An 18444-nucleotide genomic window follows, 5' to 3' on the forward strand; every position below is an offset into this window, starting at 1 on the left:
GTCTGAAGTCAATCTTGCTTTTATGACCCAATGTTTATTTGGCACCAAGTGCCTCTTTGCTAAATGCCTGTGAGGCAGGACCAGTTTGGGTTAGAGCTTGGTTTGGGAATGCTTTAAAGCCTGGATACTTTTTCTGGACTTCTACTGAGGAGAAGTAGAGCTCTTTCCATGAACTCTTTCTGTCAGTCACCATGAGGGAACCAAGTACTTTCCTACAGCATTTTTCTCTTGTGGACCCTGAGAATCACCTCCAGGTGATCTTCAAAAGAAGTACTGGTTGGTTTATTCACAGCCCTTTTAAGCACTTGCAGAAAAGGAATAATTTACCCATAACTGGAGTTTGAGATATGCCATCCATGTGGTCACTCACCCTGCACCCTCTTTACTCTGTCTCTTGGAGCCCTGAATCATGCAGATGATGGCTGCGTGCCAACACAGGCAGCAGTCCAGCCATCAGTCACCCTGTGGAGCACTGAGGCCATAAGATTCATCTGAACTCACCAAGGTACAGCAAAAGGTCTCCAGAGGAAGAAGTCTCCTTCTGCATGCTGTTGCAGGGAAGGAGGAGAACGCATTCCTGGGAAGGGCAAGAAACCTCCTGAAAACCTGCCTTACCTGCAGGAGCATCCCTGTGACATCTTGGCTCTGCCAGGTTGTTGCCTTCACCCCCACAAAGTGGCATTTTGAGGAGAGGAGCATTGGACCCCTGATGGCAACAGCTGTCCCCTTGTGAATTGATCCATTTGTCAGCAGTGACTCTGACTACAGAGCACACTTGTGACCTGTGAGCTGCCTTGTCAGCGTGCAAACACTGGTGTCTAAATGCACAGAAGAAAAGCGGCAAACATTGAACTTCCCAGTCCAGAGTGAGATTCCTCTGTTGTGCTTCCAGCTAGAGCTGGGAGATCATGAAAGAGAATGTGCAAACAGTGTTCTTCAAAATCCCTGACCTGTCTTGAAGTGGTTTGCTGTGTTTTAGCTGACAGCACAAGCCATGTGCTATCACACTGACCATGTACAAGGTGCATGACCCCTGCAGCAGCAATCCTGCTGGGCTCACCAGCTGGACAATAGCTAGGGAAGTGCTGCAGCAGTTTCTCCTCAACACTGTACATTATACTGTGTAGTACCACACTGTGTGTATGTTCACCAGGGGATTCCCATCAGGAATGACGTGCTGCAGATTGCTATGGCTGGCTGTCAGTACAGAGCTCCTGCAGAAGGATGCTGATGTGAAATGGGCCTGTAAGATGGGGCTGCAGGAAAAAGGTTGAAGGAATGCAAATTGTATGGAAATACATGATTTGGATGTGGTGAGGCAGGCCTGATAAGCACTAGGCAAGGATTTTATAGACTGTGCTCTAAGCCCTGCTCTGCAAAATGCACTGTCACCTACCTGTCATTAGTACACTGGGTACTCTTTCCATGCTTCACTTCTCACCTCTTTCTCCCTTAAATGAGGATCCATCTTCTATTCTGGCCATTCCAGCCAAAAATGATAGCAAGGGAGATCTGCATTAACACTTGGTATCTGCTGTTGGTCTCCACTGAGCGTACAACCATGTCCCAGCCCCTCTCCCGCTCCTCCAGACAGCTCTGGCTGCTGAACCACACTGGTGCTCTCCTCTCCTCTCCTGTCCTGCTGCAGGACTGCTGCTCTTCACCTTTGCTCTTCATGTTTTCTGTGATCTGCTCTGCTCAGACTTCCCCACACACCGAGGCCAGCAGGAAAATCCCTGCCATAGATCAGATGTCAAGGCATGGCCCCCATATCAAAGGTGAAGATGTGGAGCAACCAAAACATTTGGGAGTACTCTGTCTGTGTTTCACAGCCCTGCTCCTCAGTTGCTGATGCTCTACCAGACATTATCCTGTCCAGGAATTGTAATAGCATGTAGGAATATGTGTCCTTTAACAGCTCAAACTTCAATTTCTCTTAGTAAACAATTGCGCTCATCTTGTTTTAAGTTAAATATTTGGCTCAAAGAACTTAACTGCACAAATACAGCAAAATCTTATAAGAAAGCTGGAAAGGAATTCTTTACAAGGGCACAGCAAGCAATGGATTTAAAGTGAAAGAGGGCAGGTTTAGATTAGATATTAGGAAAAAATTCTTCACTATGAGGGTGGTAGTCATCTGAGCCAGGATTTTCTGCTGTCTTTTCTGTCTCTGAAGATGCTTTTGGGGAGGGACAAGCTGCAGCCTAAAGCATGGGCTTTATAAAGGATGCAGAAAGGCTGCTGAAAACACAGAAAGCACCATAAAAAAGGATGTAACATGTAGAGGAAATGCTGAAATGTGGGAGCTTCAAAGATTTTGAGATGTTCAGACTGCTGGAAATAAAACTGAAGCATTGTTTGATTGTGACCTGGAAAGGAAGAAAATATCAGTTAGTGAATGGCTCGTTAAGCTCAGGGCAGAGGAAGGTAGGATGAATTACAGTAGTTGGATGCTCAAAATGGAAAATTTTTGAGTAGGAAAAAATAAGGTGCTGATATGAACTTGACATGAATAGTTGTTAGAGGAGGCAGACAGGGAAAGAACAGGGTCTCCACCTCTGGAGGACTCCCAACATCAGCAGGATATTCCTCTGGAAGATTGACTGAACACAGATTGTCAGGCTTGAGGAGGAGAACAAGAATATCCTGTGGGAACTGTGACATCCCTGGTGAGGTGAAGGAATCCACTATTCTCAAGAGGACTTAAACTCTGGATCAGTGAGTAAACGGAATGGGACCTCATTTCATCTTGCTGCAGCCATCAATTGTTGTGTTGGAAGTCCCCAGTTTAGACACATGCATCAAGCAGAGGCACATGCAGAAAGGCTGGTTGAGTGTACTGCCTGTCACTTCACTAAGCTTGACACCTATGGGAGCTATAGAAATGCAAAATCTACTTATTAAATTAAATTAGTACCACTAAGGTGGTACTAATTTAATTCAATAAGTAGATTTTCTATAATAGATAGACTGATCAGTTTTCCAGAAGGATAATTTGCTGCTAGAGGTGCCATTTTCCTTTAAAATTAACCATTATGTGCCAGTAAGCCTTGTACAACAAATACCAAGGAGTGGTTTGAGTGGAAGATGCAGAAAATAGGGCAGCCTAATCAGAGGCAGGCTGAAATCAATCTCCTGCTGTCCCTGACCCAGAGACTCTGTGCTGAGATCTCTGCTGCATAAAGACAAGGCACGTCCTTGCCTGTGCACTGAAAGGGAGGTCATCAGGGATTTACAGGAATGGCACAGGAGAATCTGAGACCTTACATTTGCATTCTGAGATTCACCACAGCATTAACCTCTGCCCTAGTAGAATGAACTAGTTTCAGCTTTATGCCACAGGTTCCCCTGCAATACCAAATCCAGGTAAGGGATTAAATTACCTGTGCAAAAACACACATCTGTGCATTCAGACATTGATTTGGTGCTTGCCTTAATTTTCACACTAAGATAAATGCAGTAATTTTAATATACGAAAGAAATACTAAATTTTGCAGGACCGTAATGAACAAACCCTTTTGAAGTGGTCTGACTCTCTCTCAAGAGAAGCTATTTTTGTCTGTTTTTTTAAGAAAATAATAAATGTATTTTTGGTGGCCAGCCAGTTCAGACAATAAACTGGCAGTGTGATGCTGAGCTGATCTATTAGTATGGATACCAAGAAGCACTCTGCTCTTCGATTACATTGCGAAGGAATGGTTTCACATGCTAATGCTCTCCTTCCATCAGTGTCCTACACATGGAATCATAACAGCATCTTGCAGTCTTGCCTGGGTGCTTGCAATTGTGCAAGAATCTCAGCAGAAATCCAGGCTAAGTTCTTACCCTTCCCTCCTGAAAAGTGCGCAGCTTTTTAGAAAAGACTCCAAACTGCCTCTGAGCACAGCAACCCCTGGAAGATGCATTATTTATGTTTAATAAAATTATTTTTGGTAGGGTTCATGTCAATTTGAAAGAGCATTAAAAAAGGCAGAAGAGTTCTTTCCATAATTACAGCTACACCAGCTTAGTTTACAAACTCCTATAAATCTGTTGACACATGGTAATAGTGGTATTTAATCTTTGTTCTAATATCAGATTTATACTGGTTTGGTACACTCAGTGCCTTTCATTGCCAATTTCATCCCAAGTGCCCTTCATTTTTCAAAGATGGGTAAAGGAAAAATTTGTCTAAGCTGTGAGTGTCTGGAAATGCACCATGGTGCAGGTTTTTTTTCTGGGAGAATAAAATAGTTGTGCCAAAAGGGATTGGGAAGGGAAGGGAAGGGAAGGGAAGGGAAGGGAAGGGAAGGGAAGGGAAGGGAAGGGAAGGGAAGGGAAGGAAGGGAAGGGAAGGGAAGGGAAGGGAAGGGAAGGGAAGGAAGGGAAGGGAAGGGAAGGGAAGGGAAGGGAAGGGAAGGGAAGGGAAGGGAAGGGAAGGGAAGGGAAGGGAGATGACACTTAATTTACAACTGCTCAACAACTTAGACTGGTCGTAAAATGCTGTGTCAGCTATACAAAACCACAGACTCCTTGTCCCCTGAGATACAGACCAGTTAGTCATTCTTAGACACCCTAAAGAATCTGGGCCTGAAATTCTGATTTGAGAAAGAAAAAACTGAAAATGTACTCTCTTTTCATCACAGTTTGCCCATGGAGGAACCAACAGATGCATTTTGGTTAGCAACAGAGTGCAGACAGATCTCTTGGTACTGAGAGCCATAAGTCAACTAGTTCTGTTCTTGATGCTGCAGTTATTCAATGCATTCTTCAAACTATCAGTTTTCCCAAAACAGATCAAATTACAATCTCTAAAATTCAATCCCCAAATAGACTTATTAAAAAAAAACCTATCAACCATCACCACATAGCATTGCTTTCCTTCTTACAAGCAACAATCCTTTTATCAAGAGGAGCAATAAGGTAAAGTATACCTGGCCTTTCTGCCCATGATGAAATTCTTAGTTAGTTCAGAGCACCCACAGAGTCCTACTGGAGCCATGGGTGATGCTGGGTTTTGGACTGGTGAGCCTGATTGGGTGAGTTTGGCTCTTCAGGATGCAGAGAGAGCCCCAGGATCAATAGGAAGTCAGGAGTGGGGGGGTGATTGGATGTACAGCACAGTCCTGGGATGTTTCTTGCCTCCTGGACCCACTCCAGGCAAACCTGGCCCTGTGCAGTGCCGAAAGGAGCCTGGGTGCAGCCCTATATTTGCATGGGTCTGGCATCCACTGTCAGCTGCAGAAGTCAGAGGTCTCCATCCTTGGGTTGAGGCAGGGTTAGTGAAACCTTGCTGAGAGTAATAGGAACAATAAGGAAAAATCATACATCTAAGAAATTAATACATGGTCTGAAATAGTTTGAATATAATTAAATTGCATTTAGAGTTTTCCCTCACATCAATCAAGTCAGCTATTAAATATTCTTTATGCAAACCTTCGGAAGATTTGATGCTATAAACCATTATACCCAGATATTATAATTTCCCCCATGGCCAGTATGAACATTGTATTAATCATGCAGCACCCACTGCAAGCTATTTCTCCCGTACTGCTTTTGTCCAGTCCCCTAAACTATTACTATCCATCTATTACATGAATATTCTGTAATGGATTGTAAGAAGTCCTCTGTGCAGCACGCTGACTGAGTGATCAGAAGAATTGGATTTTTTTCCTTCCTTTTCAAAATTTTCATGCATTATCTTCAGTGACTCATATGGTTCAGTTTTTTCCAGGTGTGCTTTAGGGAAAAATGAAAATAACCCACCTCTAGCATAGACTCAGCCTCTTAGGAGAAACTGCAAGTTTTTTGTTATTACTATAAACAAGATTTTCTGTTTCAGAAGATCCAGTTAGAGCCATTACTGTTCCCTGTATCCTCTGGGCAGGAAGTCTCTTCTCAGGCTATTAATCGCTTGCTATTTTTTCCTATGGAAAAACAATAAACAATAAACAAAAACCCAAAGGATCCTCACTGGTAATGCTGTTCATATTACAGATTAAATTGCCAGAGGAAATATATAGTTAGGTATATTAAAATTTTTCTGTGAATGTATACATAAACATACAGATTTTCATTCCCGTCAGCGCAGCCGTTTGCAGGTCTGCATTCAACAAAGAATTTCAATGCCAGCGCTGTGAAAGCGTCGCTCAGCAGCTCTGTTGCTTCTGGGTCTGATGGTAATAGATTGTCTGAGAAATCTGGACACGTTCATTTTGCCAAGGGATCGTGTGTTGCTGGAGGTAATGCACATCAGATGAGATGTCACACTCTCAGAAGAAGTGCAGAGGCGTTAAGACAAGCCAAATTCTCGGCTGTTTATATTCTTCTTTACCAATCAGGGTATCAGGATGCAGACTGAATTTATAAATACTGGAGTGGGATTTGTTGCATGACAGAAGATCTTGGAGAGTGACATATAGGTTAGACCTTTTGCCTTATTATGCCTCAAAGAAAAGTGATTATCTGCGTTCACAGTTTAAATTAAATAAATATGTTTGGTTGTGGAGTGATAGAGAGATTTCAGAAGAAGAATGCTTCAGACAGCACGTGCTGAGGGCTGTCAGGGGGGAAGCAGAGAACAGCAGCCAGCTGTGTTTTGTGCTGCACAGGTTTCTGAATGCTTCAGAGCAGCCCTGAGAAATTTTGCAAGTTTTAGAAACAACTGTCTCCAATGAACACTAGTTCTTGGCTCCTATTTGAAAGCCAGTTTTGGGTCACTATTAACTTCCCTGAAGAAGGAATGAGAAGACAAAAAACCTCTCTTGGGGATTAAATGAGAGCCAGAGACATGGCTGTAACTTCCTTGTGGCTGTGGAGGCACTGATGGAGCAGGGAGGGAGGATTGTGGTGGGGTGTTGTATTGGGTTTAGCTGGGGGCAGCAAGAGTAGCAGCAAGCAGCAAGCAGCAAGAAGACAGAGTCTAACAGCATCTCCTTAGCTTTTTGCCTTTCAGTCTTTTTGCCTATCATGGTTTGACTAATCCTTTAAATATATTTTGCGTTCATTTCTCAAATAACCAGCAGACATATGGTGCTAATGAGAACTAGAGAGGGTTTGTTTTTTTAATGAGCAACAGCAGCTGGTAAGCAGAACATAAAATTAAAAATGGAGGGAAAAAATAAGCTCAAGGGGATAGATAAGGTTATTAATCACAGCAGAATTCCTCAGCTCTCTCCTCTGATGAGAAGCATCAGGTGGAGTGGGACACCGGTGACCTTGAGACAAGTATGTGACAACCTTTTGCACTAGGTGAAAAATAAGTGACTGTCTGATACATTCAGCTGTGTCACAGCTCTCCATGGCAGCAGAGATGCTCTGTCCTGTCCCCGTGCAGGCAGCCTGGCCGGTGGCAGCCCCTCCAGCTGCCCCAGACTGTCACAGCGTGGTCCTTCATTCAGGAGGGAAGCCTGAGACACCTTGTGGGTGCCATCTGCAGAGGGACAGGTGAGCACAGACCAGCAGTGACACATCTGAAAAGGAAATAACTGGAATGTGGAAAAAATTGCTCCAGTACATCCAGGGGTAAATTTGCCATTTCTGAGTGGTGCTGCATTGCTGGGGGATTTGTGGCAGATGTTCACAGCTTTCTTTAAATGAAACCCACTTCATTTTCTGCTATTTAAACATGTCATCCTAAGCAATACAGAACAGTAAGGGACTTTCCCAGGATGCATCTCTGTCTGACTGAGAGGCTCAAAGTAACACAAAGAGCCCTCCTGCCCAGCAGCCCAAGGTTTCCGCTGCCCCACACGGCTGTTTTTTAAAATCAAGCCTATTTCATTTAATGATTGGAGGCAGACAGAGCCCAGCTCACAGCTTCAGTGCTAACTTACATTCACTGGGACGCATACATTTTTAATACTGCTGAATCAATCTGCCCTTTCCACTCAAAAGAACTTCTCTGGATTGTCTTGAAGCCTGTTCCTGCCAGAAGCCTGCTCCTGTCTTGAAGCCTGTTCCTGCCAGAAGCCTCCTGCTCACATGGTACTGCTGGCCCGCTGTCAGGTGTCTCCTACCCCATGCCAGACAACACCTGAGTCACAGGCAGTATCCATCCTGTGATGCAGGGAGCCCCAGGCTCTCAGGGGCCCTGAGCACCTCCAGCTGCACTGGTTCCATGGCTGAGGTTGTCCCTGTCCATCAGACCCTGTGCCTTTTCCAGAGAAACATGTGTTTTTCATAGGTATGTCTGACTTTTAAAGTCAAGTTGTCCTCTGCTCTTTGCACGTGCCTGGCCATGAAAGATAGAAGTGATCTGGTCTAGTTCTAGGTGTCTGTATGAGAGCCAGTCTGTTCCTGCAATCCAAGGACAGAGGAAGAAAGTGGGATTTGTCCTTCCAAATACAGACACAGCATTTTGGACAGGTTAGTAGCTTCAGAGACCTTTCCCTACTGTGGCCATGTCAAGGACAAAGGACACTCCTATCCCTCCCTATGCTTACTTGAGTACACTTTGATCCCAGTAACTTTGGGGCAGAAACACAATTGTGGTCCCAAATCCTTGCTCCTCTCAGCAGGCTAAGAACATTTATGGACACCAGTGTTGCTTTCAGTGTTGGTCCTTTTGGTGCTGACAGTGGTGGGAGGGGAGGACAGGCATGGCCCTCTAGCTAACCTTTATTTGAAAGGATCCAGTTTGTATCCCCTGAGACACACTTTGTGGTGTGCAGAAAAAGTGTGTGGCTGGCTGCAGTGTGCATTCTTGATCTTATCTGCAGCACTGGTGGGGATGTACCTTAAGAGCATTTGACAGATTGCAGTATGAACATTACCCATTGCTGGCTTCTGTGACATTATTGATCTTATAATTATTATGCTGAGGGATGATGATGATTTACATAAAACAAAAGCAGCCTATTTTCTGAAAAGAATCTTTGGTAAATTATTCATCCCTCAAATTTTGCCCAGAACATGCCCCTAATTTCCAGAGTCAAATGCATGCTGCAGTAAAGGGACCACTCTGAGCAGGAGTCTGTGCCATGCCTTTTCCTCCTTGAGCAGTGCAGTCACCTTTTACTCCTCTATGGTGTACTAAAGGTTGCTTTTTCTTATAATTGAGCTGAATGTAAGGTAGAAGTAAGGTACAGCCACTGTAACAAAGGATTATGACTTCTTCACAAGGTGAAATCATAAGAATCTGGCTATATGGGAGGAAGTTCTTGTTTGAACATGTAATTTGAACAAGTAGCAAAGAGAATCCTCACAGATGAATGACACTAAGTGGTTTCTTCTTTTTAATGAATATAAAAATATCTATCTAGATCAGTTGGGTGAGTAATGGAAGCACTCAAACCCTTTAGGGACATTTTTGCTCTCTTGCAGGCTTGGATTCTTTTTGCACCTAGAATGAGAAGAATTGAAAAGGTAACAGTGGGAGATGATTGCTGCTGCTAGCAGCAGTGAAGAATGAGTGCAGATGTATTAGGTTTTACCCCCTACATGATAACAACTTTTCTAGGAACGAAGAGATTTTTAGTGCCATGGGATTTGGTGGAAAAGATGGGTGTGAAACTTCAGGGACATAGCTGAACATGCTGGGTTCAGAGACAGGGGAAATCATTCCAAATCCATTTTCTTCTTATATCAACCTGTAAAGCCTTTGGTGGACATAAGCATCAGGCATGCTGTGGCAGCCCAGCTCTGTGCCTAGAAAATGCTCTCCTGCTGCATGCTCAGTGCCAGCAATCTCTTCAGGAAAAGACTCCACGTGGCTCACTCTCACCAGGACCGACAAGTGCTATTTGAGCTGTTTGTGCTGTGAGATTCCCACAAGCCCATTGTGGGGGATGCACATTTTCAAAATCTGGCTGAGGCAGCTCTCTCTTGTTCACTCCCCTATGGTAATCATAGTGCTATTTTCTGCTGCACACTGTGCTGAGAGGGAAGGGTCCCGTGGTGTGCCTGAATGCTGCACAGTGTAAAGCAACACTGTGCTCCCTCCTGCCTCTCCCAGACCCCCCTCAATCTCTCAGAAGGGAGAAAAGGCTCACGTCAGAGGGATGTTTATGCTGATGTTATTCAAATGAGCGATGAACAAATAAAATGGTATTTAGGCACTGCCTTTGCTTCTCAATACATTTCTTCAGGCAAAATAACCCGCAGTGGTACTTAAACCTCCTTGGGGGTCTGTAGCTCTTGACAATGTTTTCTTTCCTGCCTGCCACGGTTTGAGGGGAAAAAAATTTTCTTTATTGTACTAGCACAGCCCACAAACTTGCTGAGGTACAGATGTGAAACTCTTGTCTTAGAAAGAGCAAGGAGGAAAAAGAAATCTGAAAATAGGGAAAGTGTCAAGGGAGACATTCGTAATTATACAAAGTTCTTCTTTCTGATTTAAATATTTCTGTAACTTATTGCAAAATTCAATGTTTGTAAGTAAGAATAAAAACTCTTTGTATGGAACAGTTACTGGATAACATGTTTGTGCAGAATAGAAATATTTCAGGGTGAAAAAATCAATACTCAGAGGGGACTGAATGGCTCAAACTATGGGCAAGTGTATGGAGGCTGCTATGAAGAATTTAGCACTTAGAAATTCACCCTGGTCAGTAGAAATGGAAACTAATTTCCAGCTAGCATCCTTTCTGAGGCCATTTATTAGAACCTGTCAAGTTGATATGACCTCTCTTTCCAATCTCAAGAGGGCAAATACTTCTATTTCTTATTTACAGGGTGTTTATCACCTGGGCAAAAAGCAGTCTTAGCCATTAGACTGGAAAAAAAAAAAAAAAGCCTAGCCACAGAAATAGGTCAGTTCCTGCAAGGCAGGGCAATAGCATTTTGTAGGAGATTTGCACAGCCATGGATCACACATTGGAGAACAGCTTTTACTGTAGTCAAACTTCCATGAGCTTATGCAAGTACGTGGCTTGACTTTGTGAGAGAAACAAATCAGTAAATGAGGTGTCACAAAGCACAGTCAGGAGAGAGGTTGCTTATTTTGAAGCAACTTGGGTATGAGGGATGCAGTAAAGGCATCGAGCCTCACCACCTGAGCCAAGGACAGAGCACTCATCAAGGGCAGGTGACCAACTTGATTGTTTACAGGATAGAAAGGCAGAAGAATAATACTGGCAAATGACATTTTGAGGAAATGAAATTATTCTGGGAGAGCTTTGCTTTCACTGATTAAGAACTGAAGGGCTGCTGAGCATGGACTTACCTCAGTCATGCTAATTTTTCCAGCATACTTGGTTGAACTCTCCAAAGAAAAACGTCACTACTAAAATCCAGAATAAATTAAATGACAACTGTAATCTATCAGCCATAATAATTTCAGCACACGTTGGAACTAGGAAATTTTATCTAACTGTATCTGGGAACTATCTGAGTTGGTGAGGAGGTCTGTCTTTGCAGGTGGAGAAAAGCTCCTTTCTATCCTGCTGCAGCATGGTTAATATACCCCAAATTACATCTCCTTCTCAGAAGATCAGTTAGAAAGTGTTGGCTGGGAGCAAGTCTATAGACCTGCATGTCAGCTGTGCTCTTACCCCTGCAAGTCAGGGGTGGCAGAGCAGGCAGAATCACAGCTGTGACTCATCTGGTGACATTCTGGAAGAAAGCCTGTTGTGAGAGGGCTTGGCGGCTGTCAGCCCTGTGAAATGCAGGACCATTGGGAGCAGGAAGTGTGAAACATCCCTCTTTGAGTTCACAGAATCACAGAACATGCTGAGCTGGACAGGACCCATCAATATCCCCTGAGTCCAACTTCTGGCTCTGCACAGGAGCACCCATCTCACACCATGTGCCTGAGAGCATTGTCCAAATGTTCCTTGAACTCTGTCAGGCTGGTGCTGTGACCACTTCCCTGGGGAGCCTGTTCCAATGCTCATCCTCTTTCTGGGTGGAGAACCTTTTTCTGATGTCTAATCTACACCTTCCCTGACACAGTCTGAGGCCATTCCCTCGGGTCTGTCACTGGTCATGAGAGTGAAGAGATCAGTGCCTGCTCCTCCTCTTCCCCCATGAGGAAGCTGCAGACTGCAATGGGGTCTCTCCTCAGTCTCCTCTTCTCCAAGCTGAACAGAAAAAGTGACCTCAGCAGCTCCTCATAAGGCTTCCTCTCAACGCCCTTCACTCTCATCATTGCCCTCCTTTGGACCCTCTCCCATAGTTTAATGTCTTTTTTATGTTGTGGCACCCAGAACTGCCCCCAGCACTGGAGGTGAGGCTGCCCCAGTGCAGAGCAGAGCAGGACAATCCCCCCCCTTGCCCAGCTGGCCATGCTGTGCCTGATGCCCCCAGGACAGGGTTGGCTCTCCTGGCTGCCCAGTTCCAGTGAGAAAATGTCCATGCCAGCTATGGCTGCACTCACAGGCCGTGTGTGAGGTCAGTGGCATGTCCCATCTTGATGTCAGTGACCACGTTTTCAGTTGTTGTGAGGCACATGTAATGCAGAGCACAGAAATCTGTGAGACTGTCCAAGACTTCACTAGAATGGCTCCCTTCTCCTATGGGACTCAAGCTGGTAGATTCAGATCCAGCAAGAGATTTCTACATGTCACATCACTTGGTTTCACTCCAAATTGATGGGTATAAACATATCAAACTCTCTTTGCATGCCCCACCTGGGAGAATACCATAACCTGAAAGTTCAAGGATCTACAAAGATTTAGACATAGTGGTTGCTATTCCTCTTTTCCCACTGAGAAGGTGCATTTGATTCCATAGTGCTCTCATTGCCTTGAGCCTGCCCCAGATGAGACTGTGGGCAGCCTGTACTGTACCTGCTACTTGAGCCTTATCATAAGTTGTTCTCATTTACCTGATGACCTACTCCCAGCTGTTTTTACCTGCAACGTGTGAGAAGTGGCCCATACTCCTTCCCTGCCTAAATGAAGCCCTGAGTGTGTGCTGAAGGGCAGGGGGCCATGCTCCCCTAGAGACTCCCAGCTGGGTGACAGCTTCCCATCCTCCCTCTGTGTTCCTCATAGAAGGTGACACTGCAGCCACCACAGCACAGCCTGCACAGGATGAAGCTCATATCAGCTTGCTGTGCTAGTTTCTTTCCTGAGCAAGGAGGAAGAAATACCTTCCTTTCTTTGCAAACTGACTATATGTGCTGTAGATTATTTCCATCATACTCTTTGTCTGTATTACCTGCATTAATCCAGTACAGCGTGGGATGAAAATGTGCCCCTGAGACTAAGCATGCACATAACTTTGACTACCAGCTGCCAACATGGATGCAAAGTCGTCTCTTCAAACTACTCATAAAACCCTGTGGATAGTGACAGTAAGTAGCTCTCTTTTATGCAATGCAGGCATTACATTTTTTTTAGTGTGTTGACACATCATTATATTTCTCAACAAGGCAAATTAGAGCAATGATATGAAGTTTAGTCTTGAGAGCCTTGAGGATTTTTTATGGTTCTGGGAGCCTGCATTAAGACAGACTGTAGAATGGGGTGTAAATATTATAATGATGAGTTATTTCTTCCTGCTTGCTAAGAAGCAGCAGAACCACTGTAGAAGTCAGCATGTCCCATATGGATTACTTCTATTATATTTTAACAACTGCTGCATGTACTAATTGCTTTTAGTTCATGGGGACCAAAGATAATGTTATGAATACTCAAAGGAGAACTTATATTGTGCATGACAGCCATGGCTAAGCATCTCCTTTCTCTTGCTCTTGCTGTGAAGACACCCAGGTGGGATCTTCCTTTTCTCTTTCTTTTTTTCTGTCACCAGTTTTGATGTCACTGTGAGGATGTGCAATAGTTTTGAAACACTTGTTCCAGGGTCTAGCTGCATGACAACTTGTCCCAGAGGTGTCTACAAGGATGGATTGTCCACGTCCTTCTGATTAGGGGCAGGTGGGGTGTGTGCTGCTAGAGTCACTGTGATACAACCTTGGGCCTGCACAGCCCTTTCTTCTCCTCAACCCCAAGAGCTGTGGGCATCACTCTGTCTGTGACAGCACAGCTTTATGAAGAAAGAGGACTGGGACTGGGGAGGAGTGCAGCCACCATGCCACGTTACCTGTTTTGGGCACCACTTCTCCCTGCTAGCACCTGCTGTCAGCCCATCTACTCTGACTAGCCAACAGGTATCCAGGCAGACTTAATGTGCCACTCCCCACAGAAAGGACATTTCCACATGAAAGCTGACTGAGAAAATGTAGAAATTAATATTCCACAGGACCCCTCATTCCCTGTGTAGAAACCTGGTTTTCCTTTTCTTGTTTCAAAGAGGTGTAATTAAACACAAAAATAAACAGGGCTGGAGCTCCTGAAATGTCCTGCAAATTCACTGTGTCATGGACATTTGTAGTTTAACTTGTACACTGCTGGGTGCTGGCATTTGCTTGGGCTGCACCCCACCTCCTTGTCAGGGACAGGGGTGGGAGAGCACAACTGCATCCTGATTTTCCTACGGAGAAGGCCTGACCACAGCAGCAGGGCACAGTGCTGTGTGCTCTTAGATCAGGAGAAAACTGGAGAAAATCTCCTTACAACATATATGCTTAGCAGGAGTTGCTGTTCAGTAGGTGCTATTGATATATCATCCAACCTCCTGCAAACCACAGGACTCATCATTCTGCTTTGCACCCATCCAGGCTTCATGTGACACTACAAAGGGGGAGAGAACATACCATTTTCCATGGTCATGTGTTCTGTTGGTTAACCATCTTTGTTCTCATAATTGCATGCCTTATTTCTAATTTAAATACATCTGACTTCAGTTTCTAGCTGCTGCAACTAATTTTTTTCTCTGCAAGATGAAGAAGGAATGTGGTACTCAACATCTCTGCAGTCAGGTCACCCTCCAGCCTCCTTTTGGTAAAGCAATCACAATGAGTGCTTTAGCCTTATGAGGTATTTTCCATAGTCCTCAAATAATTTTAATTTAATATTTTAAAAAAATCTCCATTTTTTGGTCAGATCCTTGAGTTGAGAAAATTATTCCAGTAACAATTTCTGTAAACAGGAATGATCTGAGCTGCCAGCCACTGCCTGCTTCTTTCAGCTGCTCCTGCCATCCTCAGTGAGACCTCACAGCTCTCAAGCTTGTCCATTTTGACCTCTTGTCCCTGGTGTTTCAAAACATTTCTTGCTCTAGATACAGAGCTTGATGTTTGACTCTTCCCAACACTTCATTTCGAGTTTCAGTGGCTGTAGTTAAAGGTAAAGCCAGATCAACCTCTGAAGAATCAGACCTTGAAATTTGGATTTCTCTCTGTACTCTACTTTCATTAGTGAGCTACAAAGGCTCCTCGTTGTTCATTTGCTTCCTGATTCCTCAAATGTACCCTCACAACTGGAAGGTCAGAACCATCAAGAGGAGTGAGAAATTATTTTGTGGGATTTTCCTATCCTAGGGGTTTTGGCATTCCCTTGACAGGAGGACGATCAATCCCAATTCATCCAGTTTGAGAAGGACTGAGATTTGTGTCTCCCGCTCCCTGGGTGATTGCTCTGATCATCAGCCTTTTCCACCACCTTCAGCATAAAAACAAGAAAATGAGGCAGTGTTGTGTACCCAGCAGAAAGGCAACAACTTGGGAGCAGAAGTGTGTTTCAGAAGATGCATCTCAGGCTCCCTTAGAATTGCAGAAAGGCAATAAACTTACATTTTTTCCAGACCTGACCTTAACATCTGAACCTCAGGAGGCTAGTCCAGGTTTGAAATCCTTAGCTGGGTGGCCAGAGGTGCTATTTAAGCCCTTTTGTACAGTTGGAATCAAGATCCCATATTTATCACACTCCAAAAGAGTGTGGTACTGAAGGACCTGAGCTGTGCACACAGTGAGTGCCAATTATGCTTTCTTAAAGAACAATTTCTTTTTAAATGGAGAACATTTCATCCACAATATTAAATTAAATTCCCCCAAATAGTAAGCATTTTCTTACTTAATACAACTGTTAGTGATAATAAAACCCTAATTAATGGTAAATATAATTGCAAACCTAACACAAAATTCTTCTCTTGTGGGCATCAGCATCACTCTGAGGAGAAGGTAGTTCAATGCTGTAAATGTACAAAATTTTGGCCATAGTTATTGGATCTTGGATTTGAAATGTCTTCTTTGATCTTTTTGTTGGGAAACAGGCAACTGCTCCAATAGGGAAAATGGAAGGACACATGACTGAATAAATAATAGCCAATAGCACACAGAATTTAAGCATTCATGCATTAAAGTATAATACGTGCACACTGGCATGTCTCATAAACACATTCTATCCATTTGGATAGAAGGCTAAGTCAGCTCACAGCAAATCCTGAAAGATGAACCATTTGTGTTGTGTGCCTTTTGCTTACAATAGCTTTGTTTTGTAATTTGATTGTGTAATGTAACAGAGCCCTGAAGTTTCGGACGGGTATTTAATGAAAAAAGGAAACATAATGCAAACTCGATTCCTAGATTACAGGATGTAAATACATCAGGTATAAGCTGTGGGTGCAAACTTTTTGAATTAAGAGAAGTTCAATAGGAAGGGCTTTCCTTTGGGCGATGGGCAACTTTTGATTGCCTTCCCCTTATAGATCTATGATGATTTTTTTTAAAATCTAGGCAGTTAATATCAAGACAAAACCACAAAACACTGATTCTCTGTCTCTCTTTTAGAAGCATTTTCTAGTGTTGTACACATTTCTGACTCAGCCAAGGTCTTCTCAATGAAAAGCTTAAATGAATCTGCATTGAATTAATCAGTTCAAAGCAGCTTGCAGTGTTTATCTATAACTGTGAATGGGCACTGGTGCTGGTTACCAAACCTGGGTGAAAACGTGTCTCTTGTAAATGGGATTGCTTACAAGGATTTGACTGACTTGAAGTAAAATCTATTTAGTTTCTGCAAGTTTTGTGCTGTTTTCCTCTTTGGAAGGGGAAGTTTAGGTATTCTTGAGCATTGCCTTTACTTTCCAAGCAGTACAACTGGACATTTAATGATCTGCAGACTATGATGCATGAGAAGAAAACAGTCACTGACACAGAACATTTATAAGAATGCTTCAAATAGAAAATCATAACAGAAAATTCCATGTTTTACTTCGCATCTTGTAATTCTGGAATATCCATCTCACCATGGTCTGTCTGGCTCTTCACTCCTGATAATTTCCTCAGTGCACCCAGAGGCAGAACTAAATAAAAGTCAAAATAATTCCAAGTAAAGACATATTTGCCTTCAGCATTGCTTTTTTCCTCTCCAAAATGAAAGCATTTAGTTAAAAATTCTCATTGAAAGACAAAGACAAAACTTCTGTTATCACCTGTTATCCAGAAGAGAAATTCTTCAGCTCCTTCTAAGAGTCAGAAGAGTATATAAAGGCTATTGAACACATATTGCTATTTCTGTCAAGTCAGTGGGACCAGAAGGACCTTTGATCTGGCCTAGAGTGGAAGTTCTTGTATTTTTATTTAATCTAAAGTTGCATTGAACAGATCAATAATTGTGGGTGGTTTTATTGTATTTTTGCAGACAAAGAAATGTTGGTCCCAGCTGTTAGGTCTTTAAAATCTTCCATGAAATATAATAAATTGCTGTAGCATGCTTTAAAAGAACATATGTGTATGTCCTTTGCACATTTTATGAAAGTAAGAAAATCTGTTCTTGAAGAATATTTGCTTGTTTTGTTGCATAAGTCATTATTTACTCTTCTCCTTCCCCTTGTGTCATGCAGAGCATGTTTGGCTTCACAGGACCTACATGGTCCATCACACAGTCCAAAAATCCATTGGCACACATCACAAATGATCAGCTGGCTAAAAGTGACTCAGAAGAAATAGATTCTATGGTTTGGTTTACAAACCTTCTAAGGCCCAGATTCTTTAGGAACATTTAATTTTTGGTGATGAAAAGCCATTTTTCCTGGGGTAACCTTCCTCAGCATTTGGGTTGCAGCAGACTGTATCCATATTCCCTTAGTATTTCCTCATTTGAATGGATTGTGGTTTCTTTGCTCCTTTTGGCTTCCTGCCCAGAACAGGGTCTTTGACTGTGTCCTTCTCATGAGAGGAAGGTTTGCAGCCCAGCAGCCCCAGACCACCTGCACTGAAGCTGTATCCAGATTGCCAAATGTTTAAATACCTTTTTTTTCCAATAAATTCTATCACAAGCAGATGGAATTTACAGTTTAGTCTCCAGGATCAGATGCATAAGAGCAAACTGTGCCCAAGCTTTGTAGACTCTTTCAAAAAACTGGTCTTGCTTTTAACTCAGAGTTGTACAGACTGTGGCTCAACTATAGAATGTGTGTACACAATTCAATGCCTCATTTCCCTCCTCCTTCATGAGTCCTCTGGGGAATACAGTGCACTTCTGCAGATGGCTTCTTCCTGAGCATGTGCCCTGCAGCCCGTCTCCTCCCTCCTTTGCTGTTTCCACAAAGGAAATAACCTCATTGCTGCAAAAGTGGATCCCTCAGCTCTTCTCTCCTGATCAGCTACCATTTGTTGAATATCCCCCATCAACTGACTTGTTCTCTACCAGAACAGTCAATTAGTGACTAGTTAGTGAA

Source organism: Camarhynchus parvulus, chromosome 1 (assembly GCF_901933205.1).
Source record: "Camarhynchus parvulus chromosome 1, STF_HiC, whole genome shotgun sequence".
Classification (NCBI taxonomy): Eukaryota; Metazoa; Chordata; class Aves; order Passeriformes; family Thraupidae; genus Camarhynchus; species Camarhynchus parvulus.